The sequence below is a fragment of the Dermacentor variabilis genome, chromosome 2 (assembly GCF_050947875.1).
Source record: "Dermacentor variabilis isolate Ectoservices chromosome 2, ASM5094787v1, whole genome shotgun sequence".
NCBI classification, from domain to species: domain Eukaryota; kingdom Metazoa; phylum Arthropoda; class Arachnida; order Ixodida; family Ixodidae; genus Dermacentor; species Dermacentor variabilis.
Window position 1 is genome coordinate 76,470,912 of NC_134569.1, and position 12,091 is coordinate 76,483,002.

The window sequence follows — 12,091 nt, forward strand, 5'->3', positions numbered from 1 at the left end:
GTTCACCTCAACATTCTCTATCTGAAATTTTGCAAGCAGAGTTCTTTAGCAAGTATCGTCCCGAAGCTTCGACAAGAATCCCTTCTGTTCTTGTCTGACAGTTCGTATCGACCGTCCGGAGTTTCTCAATATCCCGCTCTCTGGATCTGAGTGCGCGCGCATTTCCCTTGAAACGTAACCCTGTCGATAACGTGTGACAGCAACAAAAGCGGCTGCCGTTGCGGCTCTTCGGTCGCTGCAGTATCAGTACAACTTTCCGTGCCATCGTGGCAATGGGTGAGCGCGCAAGAATCGCCGGCGAGCGCCTTTACATTGACACTGCGTGCATCGCGAGAGCTTCCCGATGTTAAATGGCAAAGACAAAACAAAAAGGAGTCAAATCATCAGACGTGTCTTCGGTCGTGTACGTGGGACCAGACACGTTCCAAGGTTGCGGCAGCAGCGCGCCGTGCGGTCGTCCCTCTTCAATGCCTTCTTGCAATGCAGTGCATATTGTGTGCGCGCGAGGCGTTTCCCGCATGTTTCGAGCCTGGCTCTGCGGCACCACGTTCTCGACGTTACGTGACGTACGTGCTTGTGCAGCTGCAGCAACGCCTATCGTAATGGCAAAGTGCCATTTTATGACTTCGAGCCCATCATTACCAAAGATCGCACGTCGTTGATGCCCGCGTTCCGTGGAGGAAACGCGCGCCCATGCCCCAGCACTGACGGCAAGCATGAGAGATTAGGCGTATGAGAAGCACCAGCGCATTGCGAGGACGGAAAGGCCTAGCGCAATATAATATGACGCCGTGATTCACCATCATAGGCTGATGACGATAGTGGCGAATATGACGCCGGATTCAGTCTGTGTTATGCTGGGAAGCACATGCCTGACTTGGAACGAGCTCCTAGTTAATCTATATAAGAGTGACTTTACGTCAGCATTCATCGCTTAGAATGAAGCTTAGAATCGGAGATGAATTGAGCGCAAACGTACGTTGACCGGTGGAACGCCGTCTAACATCTCGTTAAACTGTCTTGATTGCAAGCGCGTTCCAAAAGTTGCCGACAGTATAGTTTTGTTCAGATATAAGAGCGACGAATCGCGCCTTATTTTCGAAGCATGGCATATCATTAATAGCGGTGTAGTACGTGTGTAAGTCAGCCCTCGATCATCTTGCACAAAGAGGAATTGTAATTTTTAAGCAGTTATCTTACGCGCGTGCCCGCACGTGTTCATGATTGACGGACTGGCGCTTCCTTCCCTTGAGCCGGCGCAGATAAGTCTTGCTTCTTTTTTTACGCCACTGTACGATCTTTCAGTTGAGCGAGTAGGCGTGTATGTATCAAGCTGCGCAAGATGTCCAGGTCGTTGCTATAAGCTGAGGTCGCTGGTGAGTGTTTTCGGAGCACTCCTCAATAATATGCAAACGCCATCCACTAAATGCGCACTGCAAGTCCGGGATTCCCTTGAACCCGTACTTGCGGTTATACAGTAACAAGATGGCTTGCCATCCTCAACCACTGCGGCCATTCCGGGAAAAAGTCAAGTGCGCTTCCATACTTCACTTGAACGCCAGAGGTCTTCAGTCACGGATGTCAGAATTTCCGACCTTTGTTTTTGAGAACAAGTTCCCTATCATCATAATTAGTGAACCTCATTTTTCAAAAACAATTCGACTGCGGGGCTATGAATATTTTGTTTCTTCATCATGCATTGAACGTAGTCAAGTTGTGTATATGCTCAAGGAGCTCATGTATTTTCACCACATAGTGCAGCCTCATAACGATAATCAATACGTGTCCCCGCGTTAAAAAGGAGAAAGTTTCATTCACACTGATAAGGGCTTACATATCCCCATCACGTCGACTTGATCGACAGAGACTAAACGACATACTCACAGAAACTCCGGACCCTTGGATAATCATGGGTGACTTTAACGCCCATCATCCACTCTGGCGAAGCCTCAGAGCGAATCAATGAGGCACGAGTCTTGTTGATCTCGCTGCCGAGCATGGACTAAGAGTTTTGAGCGATGGCAGCCCGACTTATCTCCGAGGAGTGACTTACAGCAGCTGCTTGAACTTGACATTAGTGCCGCAGCAGCAGCAGCAAACGACTTTATTGGGGTCCTGAGGAGCTGAGCGGGGGCCTGCAGGTCCCTACCCAACTGTTGGCTAGTCCCATGTCGGAACAGAGAGGCCATGCCTCTCCGCTCGTTCACGGGCCCTCTGGACAGCCAGGAGCTGGACGTCCTGTCTCGGGTCTTTGATGGCCTTCGTCCAGTCTTCTTCTGTGTTAAAATCCTGTAACACAGGGCACTGCCAGAGCATGTGATTTAATGAGCTAAATTCAGTGCCACAATCTGGGCAGAGTGGATCGATGTCCGGGTGGAGGATGTTCAAAAAGCCCCTAGAGGGGTAGGACCCCGTCTGGAGCATGCGAAGCGTGCTAGCTTTAGTTTAAGTTCCAAAGTTCAATGGTTCACAGACATTGAAACTCATGGCAGCGACCACGTTCCTACGTACATGACTATCAGAGGCCTTGACAGTTCTCTTTACCCTGTGCTCTCAAGACATATAGAATGGCAAGCGTACCGAATTTCGATCGAGGAAAAGTGCAGACATGACCATCTCGAGCGCCTCAAAGACATGATCATACAAGCTCTACAGATTTCTACGCGGATGTTTACAACATCTACAAGACGTACAGATTTCGACTAAGAATTGGAGAGGCTTCGGGTGAGCTGCCGGTGGGCCGAGAGACGATATAGGCGTGCCAAGCCCATTTATGACCAGAGGGAAGCCCGACACATTCAGAAGAAAGTTCAGTGCGTCAGATGAACAAACTTCAGGACCAACGATGGAAGAGCTCTTGCGAATCGCCGGACCCTCTCAAGCCGTTATCCCCCGTGTTCGTCTTCAAGGTCTTCGCTCACCTCCACAACAAAGTCGTCCCTTCACAGCGCTGGCTCTACATCAAACTCCTCCAGAACTTGAGGCCGCGGGAGAGTTTTATGCGAAAGTTACTGGCGACTTCGTTCTGCTGGATGAATTCCCGCTACATGACGTTCCCATCGCGAGAGATCAAAGCATGGAAGTGCCTTTCTCCATGGAAAAACTGCAAAACTGCAAGCGGCCTTGGCTGCGTGCAGGCGATCGTCATCACCCCGACCCGATTGGGTCGCCTGCGCTGCCTTAAGGTACTTAGGTTCAACAGCACAACGTTGTCTTCTGGATATATTCAATGAATCTTGGCATGAGTCCCCACAATGGTTGGAAGTGTAGCCGACCGGTGCCTCTACTGAAGCCTGGGAAGTCTCCGCTGGACCTTACACCGTACCGGCCGATTGCACTTGCGAGTTGCATCGGTAAGGTCATGGAGAGGATGTTGCTGACACGTATAGAATGGTACCTCGAATACTATAACATTTACCCTGAGGCTATGGCTGGTTTCCGACGTGGACGGTCTTAATTGATAGCGTCATTGACCTCGTGACCTCCACGCAGTAACAAAAAGCTATGAAGCGCCTCTTTGTGGCACTCTTCTTATATGTAGAAAGGTGCCTACGACAACGTAACTCATCCAAGCTCTTGAAGCTGAAGAACTTGGAGGCCACGTCTTTAGGTTGATTAGGAGCTATTTCTCACGGAAATCTGTGTTTGTCCTTACAGAGGATGGCCCGATAAGTAGATATATCTCCAGTCGTTGTGTCCCGCAAGGGGGAGTGTTGATCCCCACTCTTTTCAATCTCGTTCTAGTGGGGCTTGCCGAAATGCTACCACCGACTGCTAATGTCTCGCTCTACGCTAACGATATTTGCATCTGGGCGTCCGGCGTGACAAGGCCGCAAGTGCGCTCCAGAAGACAGAAAGTGGCAACTTTGACAGCGGCAAACCTTCGCCTGCAAGGTCTGCTGATTTCTACACAAAACTATGCACTATATAGTGGTATTTACGCGAAAAGCGATTTCTTTCTACCCGGTGTATATCGAGGGCCAGTCCATCGCGTACAAGAAAGCTTACAGGTTCTTAGACGTTATTGTGGATCGGGACTTCACCTGCAGTCCGCATGTCTAATACATGAAGGAAAAGCTCATTTGCATTGCGAATATGTTCAATTTCGTAGCTGGAAAATCGCGGGGACCCTCCACGCGCTCCATGTTGCAGCTATACACGGTACTTTTTCTCGGATTTTTGCGATACAGCCTTCCTGTTTTGTCCAACACATGCAAGACTAATCTCCTTGCACTACAGAGCGTACAAGCCCAAGCACTTCGGGCATGTCTTGGCCTCCCGAGATGTTCTTCGACAGCTACAATGATTGTTATCGCACAGAAGCACCCGATCACCACTCATATCGTCGGTGAAACGCTAAGAGCGCACATTCGACAGCTTTCTCGGCTACCATCTCACCACTCAGCCGATTTGCCAGTGCGAAGACCACAGGCTGCATTTTGTGGTATTGTGACGAGACACCATGACTCGATCCCACCTGGCTTCAAGCCTGCTAAACGCCCAATATCGGCATTGTGGTGTGCCACTCAATTTCTGGGATTGCTAAGAAGGCAGACTTGTCACCGCTAGCCTTGAAGCAGTTGTCTCTGCTTCTGCTCAACAAGTCATACTTTGAGCGCATACACATTTACACGGACGGTTCCGCCAATTAAAACAGCTCTACCAGAGCAGTATTTGTTCCATCAGACGCGGTCTCTTTACAGTTTAAATATCCGCACAATAGAACGTCGACAGCAGCAGAACTTGCGGCTCTTCAAGGTGCACTCAAGTACGCGCTCCGTCAGCGACCAAAGTGTTGGGCGATTTTCTGCAAATCCAAAGCAGCCCTAAAACTCTGCAGCTTGCCCTGTGTCATGGGTTACACGAGCAGCTAGTGTACGACGTAAGGCACGCTCATAATCACGCGCTCGAGAAAGGCCACGACATCGTATTTTAATGCTTGCCAAGTCATTCCGGAATTGCCGGCAACGACAGCGCAGATGAAACTGCGCGTTCGGCTCACCAAAAACATCAGCGGGTTCCTATACCACTTTCAAGATCTGATGCTGCGCGACATTTTCAATCCCTTGCTCTCCACATCACACTTCTACCATGGAATTCACCGGGTTTCACCAACTCATACTTGCACTCTCTCGACCCTAACTTGCGGCTTCGCCTGCCACCTGGACTCGACCGTCGCGAAACAACTTTACTGTGTCGCATGTGGTTGAGCGTAGCATTTACAAATTCGTATTCATGATGGGAAAGGCCAACAGCCCTGCGTGCAATTTGTGCAGGTGCGATGAGACTATAGAGCACCTTCTGTGTCACTGCCCATCATTTAACACTCAACGACGTACCTTACGAGCGAAACTCAACCAGCTAGACAATAGAGCGCTCTCAGAAGAAAACATCCTTGGACCATGGCCTATGCGTTCTTGCATGCAAGAGGCCACAGAAGCCCTTCTGCGCTTCTTGAAGGACCCTGGATTGTATGAAAGCTTGTGACAGCGGAGATTCCTATGCGACTGGACTGACTGTGAATAACTGACTATTATTTTTATTTTCTCTCCTTATCTATTCTTCCCTTTTTACGCTCCCCAAGTGTAAGGTAGCCAACCGGGCACGTCCTTGGTTAACCTCCCTACCATCCCCTCTTCGTTTCTCCTTCTCTCTCTCGTTTTTACTTGTTTCCATGTTTGCACGTCTGGCTTTCGGTAACACTCACCTCATCTGGGATTAAGCACGAAAGAAAGAATGAAGAATTTATTGAACCAACAACTTTTCCCGAACCGTCTTTGCTACAGAATGTGACAACTAGTCACGCAGTTGACTGACGTGCTGCGCCAGAACCAGCTAAATGTTCGTAGGTCCTGGGTTTGAGTGCTTTGGCTCGCCAAGTGAAAGAGAAGAGAGAGTGGCAAAGAAAGATATATTTTTGCGCGCATCAAGTGGGCCAATTTTCTTCCACGTTTATTCAATATTTCAACTTATTATGCATAAGTTGAAACATTGAAGTCTTTTGAATAATATATTGACTACCTTTACGAAACAAAGGCGCGCTACACCACGACATGCTAAACATTTTTAAATGTAACCAACACATGAAATCTTAAAGGCGCATATATGACTATATGTAACGTAGCGTGGACTCTTGCGCGTCAGTGCAAACTCCTTGATGCACGAATGCTCCTGTGCATTTCGCAGGATGCAGCTCAGCTCAAGTTTATTTTGATAACAAATACATAGTTGTCACTGGGACTGACGTAAAGGTCAACCAGCGTCTGATAAAACGTCAATACCCCTCCAAGTTGTGGGAGGAGTTTTACCCCAGTCCTTTGTAATGACAGGTTAGCACCAGATCTCGGTCCGCTACATGAATCCTGCATGTAGTCTAGTACAGGCTCTGCAGGGAAGCTTCGCAATCGCACATGATTCGAACTGGATCTACGAGCTTCTCCGCTTCGCTTCTCAGGCGACGAAGCTGGAGACATTGACCAGTTCATTTAGTTGTGTCCTTACACTACGGCACGGCATAGATATGCAGAAGCTGCTTGGAAGCTTGTAAAAAAACGCCTTCCACGTGCGAGCATGCAACAGCAGGTATTTGCCGAATGATTCACCGTGTATTTTAGGTGGAAGTGACAAGTGTTGCGCCCTTGTCACTTGCCTGCGTAACATCGGATTGATGGACTCCTGTTGGCGAATCTGTACACCCTACGTGACACCTTTCTTCAGAACTCTCGGGGACACGCATCAGCATTTGTGTACTGTAAAAGACGCCGGGGCAAAGAAATCGCCGGCCTTGATTGCAAAGCAGAACCCACCTGCACACCTACAACAACCGCCGAGCAAGCTGGCGATCAGGGAAAATCACCGGGCGCAGCTTTCTCCTCCAGTGCGCTGGTCATTCGTCTCAGGCCGGGAGATATCCCGGAGACGGACTCTTTCGGGTTGCAGTGCGCTTCAAGGCCACTTCAGGCGAGAGAACTGGACGGAGAGAACGTGCGTCAACCTGCCGGTGCCAGTGTGGCCGCAACAAGCGTTCTTCTTCGAGCTTGTCAGACGGAGATCTTGGTCGTCGTGATCGCGGGAACAGTGGAAACCCACAATGCACGTAGAGTGCAGAGTTACTTGATCCGCCAGATGCCCCCGGTGGACATGAAATTTTTTGTAAACAACGCCGTGGCTTAGCAATAAATGCAGTCACATTAGCGGTGTTGTCGCGGTACTTTCTTGTGCTGTGCGTGCCAGCGGCCCCTTATGGAGCAAGGTGCACCCAGTACCTGATTTACGTGGAAAAAAACAAGCCAAAGACATGACCCCCCCTCTCCCACTACCTTTCTTTCTTTCTTTTTTTTTTGTGCACGTACATTGAGCCTGGCATTGACGCGTCTATTTAAATCCGCGCGATGCCTGCTCTATAACTAGGGCTTTAATGTGGTGAGTGGGGGAGTGACGGAGGGGAAGGCACCCTTATATATATATATATATATATATATATATATATATATATATATATATATATATATATATATATATATATATATATATATATATATATGTAGGGGTGCGCGTATATTCGAACTTTTCGAATAACGAATCGTATAGTAACTATTCGTAAAGGAGAATATTTTTCGAATACTTCACGAATATTTCAAAACATCAAATGCGCCCAATTAAACATAAAATTGGAGCATAAGTACGGCACATTTTCACACCAGCGGGCATATACTATACACATAAAACATGAGAACTTGCGTAGTGGAGCAGGCTACGTCGCTTAGGTAGCCATACTTTACAGGCTTTACAGCGATCATTCGCACAATCTGAAGAGCCTTGTGCATGCGAAGACACTGTTGTTTGCTTCCAATGCTCCATTTCTTTTCTTTTAATGAACAACACTTCATAACGTACTATGACAGAAGGCTACTAACTTTAAGAATACCAGCATGCGAACATCGTTTTATATTAACTTAGATAACGACTGTTTCTTATTCAAAAACTATTCGATTCGATTCGTTTCAGGCAATATACGATTCGTATTCAATTTAGCCTCAAAAATCACTATTCGCACAGCCTTCCTATATAAGCCAATGGAGTTACAGTTCAAATAGAAATGTCATAAACAAACAAACAAATATTATGGACCGTCTCTATACGAAAACCATACAGTGTTTCTAGACAACGCTTTATAGGGAAATAGAATGTCCACACATTGGCAAAGTAAACTTTTTTTTCCGGGAGATGGCGTCCCAATCAATCCGGCTATAGCGCCAAGTCCGGTGCGCGGGCTCGTGCATATACACGGAAGCTGCGGCGAGCGGCGGCCGGACGACGAAGAGAAATTGCGACCGCCTTCCAGACTCGCTCTCGATCGCCCGTGCACTTGTTCTCGCTCGGGGGGACCAGTGCCTCTGCTCGGAGCAACAGTGCCTGCATGCGGCCGCAGCAGTCTTGACCACACGCACATATGCATACCGGTTTCCACGGGGCAGAGCGCGCAGTGCGCACCGCTGTTATTACTGGTTCACGGCATAGCTGAGCCGGGTCACGATAGCAATGTGTGTGTGCGCGCGCACTGCGCAATCGCGGTTGCGCTTATACGGGCCAAGCGTGCTTTAGAAATAAGAGAGGCAATAGCGACGAGCCGGCGACACGCCTGTCATTGTGTGGAGAGCTATTGCACACGGGTGATCGAGTCGTGCGCTGCAGCAACGGCGTAATTGAATAGAGAAGCCCGGATCGTTTTATCTAATGTCCTCGGGTTCCAGAGTGCAAAATAGGCGCAGAGATATATTACGTAAACAGAGGAAAATAAGGAGGTAAGCAAGAACAGTACGCATGCTGCGTTGACAGAACTTCATTCAGAGAATTCTTCTCAGTCGGTTCGTGGCTTGTTTATCTCCTTTACGACGGCGTATTCCAATAACAAGGGATGATGGAATTTCCTTGTCTTTCCTATATAGAGATATATTACGAACACCAAAGCACTCTCTTTAAAATTGGCCGCGGACATGAGGTAAGAGAGGGAAAGAAAATTGCCTATCGGTCACTTAAGCGTGTGCTCGACATCTAAGTGAGGTGTTTCGTAAGTGAAGGCGAAGGGAAGAGAAGGACATCGTAAAATGTGTGACGATGTTTTATATTCATATAAATACATATAAGATTTTTGTAGTGATATCCACAACCGTTTCTGCGGCGTGGATGTCACCAGGAATGCTCAAACGATTTACGGCGACTGCAACCCGATATACGGTGGCGCCAGTCTAGCGAGCAGCGTGTGAGATATATCCGGAAGCCTTCGTGAATACGCGAACGGTGATTTAGAGTTCTTATTGCACGTCCTATGTCAGAAGCGGAGTTGCGTTTTCCTAGTCGCACTTGGGCGACAGGCAAAACGGAACCGGCTTTGGTACCAGCTGCATCTGCGCACCACGGTCTGTGCGCATGCCTTACGTCATCTTTCTTACTGAGCAGATAACTGTAGTTCTCGCTTCCTCTGTGTTTCTGCGTGGAGCAGGTTCGACTGTCCATTCATCAGCGAGACAGAGAAGTCCCGCTGTATTTGGGTGGAATAGTATAACTGTAAAATATTTTACCAAACACTTTCAAAGTCAAAGCCTACGTTTTTTCCCCATATCAGCATACATTACACTGCCGTAGAGAAACTTAAGGAGAAAGCCACAAGAAACCTAGACGAATGCCTACATTGTAATTGAAACTGGAGATCAGATCAGACTTCAGAAATGGAAATTATTTTCTCTTGGTTCGGGGCATTTTTACGGTGTGCTCTGTAAACCATTCCGAGATGTATCACATTCTCGTGTTTAGCATTTGGAATGAACGAATAAGTGAATGTATGTACTGGCGCAGACAGACAATGCCCAGACAACACCTTCGCTTCCTTTCAGGCGTTGTAAGTCTAAAGGCGAGAAAATGCTTTCGTCCCCATTTTTTCGTATATTCCAACACGACGCACATTTTCAACGTTCGATTAGGCTACTTAAGGCAGAATTTCGTCAGCTAGAGTGGGGCGAACAGGCAGGGCAATGAAACACATTGAGCAGACAGAAAGGGCAGCTAGTGGGATTCCAGTTTTTTCAAACCGACAGAGCGTGCGTTATATACGTAAGGGCCGCAGTCGTAATATCGTTCGAGCATAACGCCGTTGAGTCACCTGATTCCGTCGCGAACGCCTGTTTTCCATTCGCTCGGCACACCATACACTCATCCAAAAACTAATTCGTGCAAAACAGTAACTCTTGGTCAAGGAAGAGCTGCCAGACTCAATCCAAATCGCAGTGTGAAACACCAGAGTCCGAGACGCCATCCTAAAGAAGGGTCCCGCGCGCACCACTTTACATTTCAAAGCAGTCTGCGTGCGCGAGAAAGCATGCACGCCTGTGGCAGTGATTCCCCGCAAGCCTGACGGATGCGTATGTCACAATGCGCGCGGGCGCATTCCTGCGGCTAACGACGCGTTACCGCCGCGGCCAGCGGCCGCGGAGGATGCAACACTACGTACTCGTCCCATCGCGGTTTACCACGCCGGGCGGCAACGATTCAATTTTCTTTTTCTTTGTTTTGCCAGCTGCCTTTCCTCTCCGCGGCTTGTTTCACCGACCGGACGGCGAAAACGGTCGTATATATAATAAACTCGCGCGCACGCGGCTACGCCAGGAATGCGCCGCAAATGTCCTGCCACGCACACGCTTCTGCCGTCTTTATTTTTTTTTTCCCTTCCCCCACCCCTTTTCGAGCTTTCTTTGCGTACTCCCCCTCTCGACTTCTCGGGACGAGTGTATACAGGTACCACACAGACGTCGTTTCCTTCAGTCTAGCGCCGCCCGCTACCGCGGCGCCTGTTCGCATTAAGGACTCTGCTGGAATTCCTCAAGCACGCGGCTGACGAGGGCAGCGCAGCGGGCGCAACCATCAGCAGCAGCGAGCAGCGTTATGACGAACGCGAACTGCGAACGTGTATATAAAAGGCACAACCCGGCGCATTACGGCCACGGCGGCGGAGGCCTTCACGCGGGCTGCCGCCATTACGAGAGCAAGCGCCGGGGCCTGATTGGGTCGTAATAATCACCGCCGGAAATATAGAGGTGAGCGCGGAGCAGTACGAGGATTCAGCAGGGGGCGCGTGAGCGCATACAGGCCGCGCGCACAGCCAGCGACGTGCGCAACGCGCTTGTGAAGGTAATCGCGCCCTCGCGTCATGGAGAAAGGAGCGCGCGCATGCGCGATAGGGCGATTCTAGAAGGCGAATGCATCTCGACGTCGTACCTGTATGAAATCCCGATGTGTACGTAGTGCGTAATAGATCGGAACCTGCCTGCACGCCGCATCTCACCCATGTATAGTATGCGCGGACCCCATGCATGCGCGCACGAGGAGTATTGAAGGTTATCCGGTCGTATGGCGAGGCAACACCAAGGCTGTGAGGTTAACAGAAGAAATAAAAAAAGAGACATTACAAAATGCAAGGAAATGCAGCTGTTATGCGCATGAGCCATTCACGCACTCTGCATATATATCTCCTGCTCAATTTCTTCTTTTATTACTTTTTTCTTTCTCCGCTTCTACCCGGTCTTTAAAACTTGCATAGATGTTGCATTGAGGTGCACTTTCTTCCCTCGCCTTCTGCGCACGACACATACGCCAGAGCCGGGAACCAATGGGAAAAACAAACACATCTGTTAACAGGCCTGGCAACTGTCCAGGGGTCGTGGGTTTCTTTGCCTCGGCGAAGCTCCGTGATGGAGCGTCTGCGAGCGTGCGCGTACGGCCCGATTCGTGCGGAGTTCTGCTCGCACGCATCCGTGACGACGCCTGCAGTGCGTACACACACACGCACACACAATCGCAGAGGGCGCAGCGGACTTGTAGTCCGTCGTCGACTGCGCGCTCACGAGCTCTGCCTGTTGACTTCGCCTCGCGTTACTCTGTAAATGTTCCTAATAAGGCCCTAGACAAACGGTGCCTGCCTCATTACCGATCGACCTAACACTGCCGCGTGCAGGTGCGGGTGTTTGATAACACGCAGAATGAGAACCCGTTCTTCGTCCAGGTGGCGCGCGTGTATGCCCGGTCTTCAATCGCAAGT

The 12,091-nt window shown here is 49.3% G+C and overlaps 1 protein-coding gene across 1 annotated transcript in view; it reads left to right on the forward strand.

The window, feature by feature from the left end:
* RhoGEF64C (Rho guanine nucleotide exchange factor at 64C) overlaps nucleotides 1-12,091 on the forward strand; it is a 161,575-nt gene that overhangs the window by 82,229 nt on the left and 67,255 nt on the right. The window lies entirely within an intron of this gene.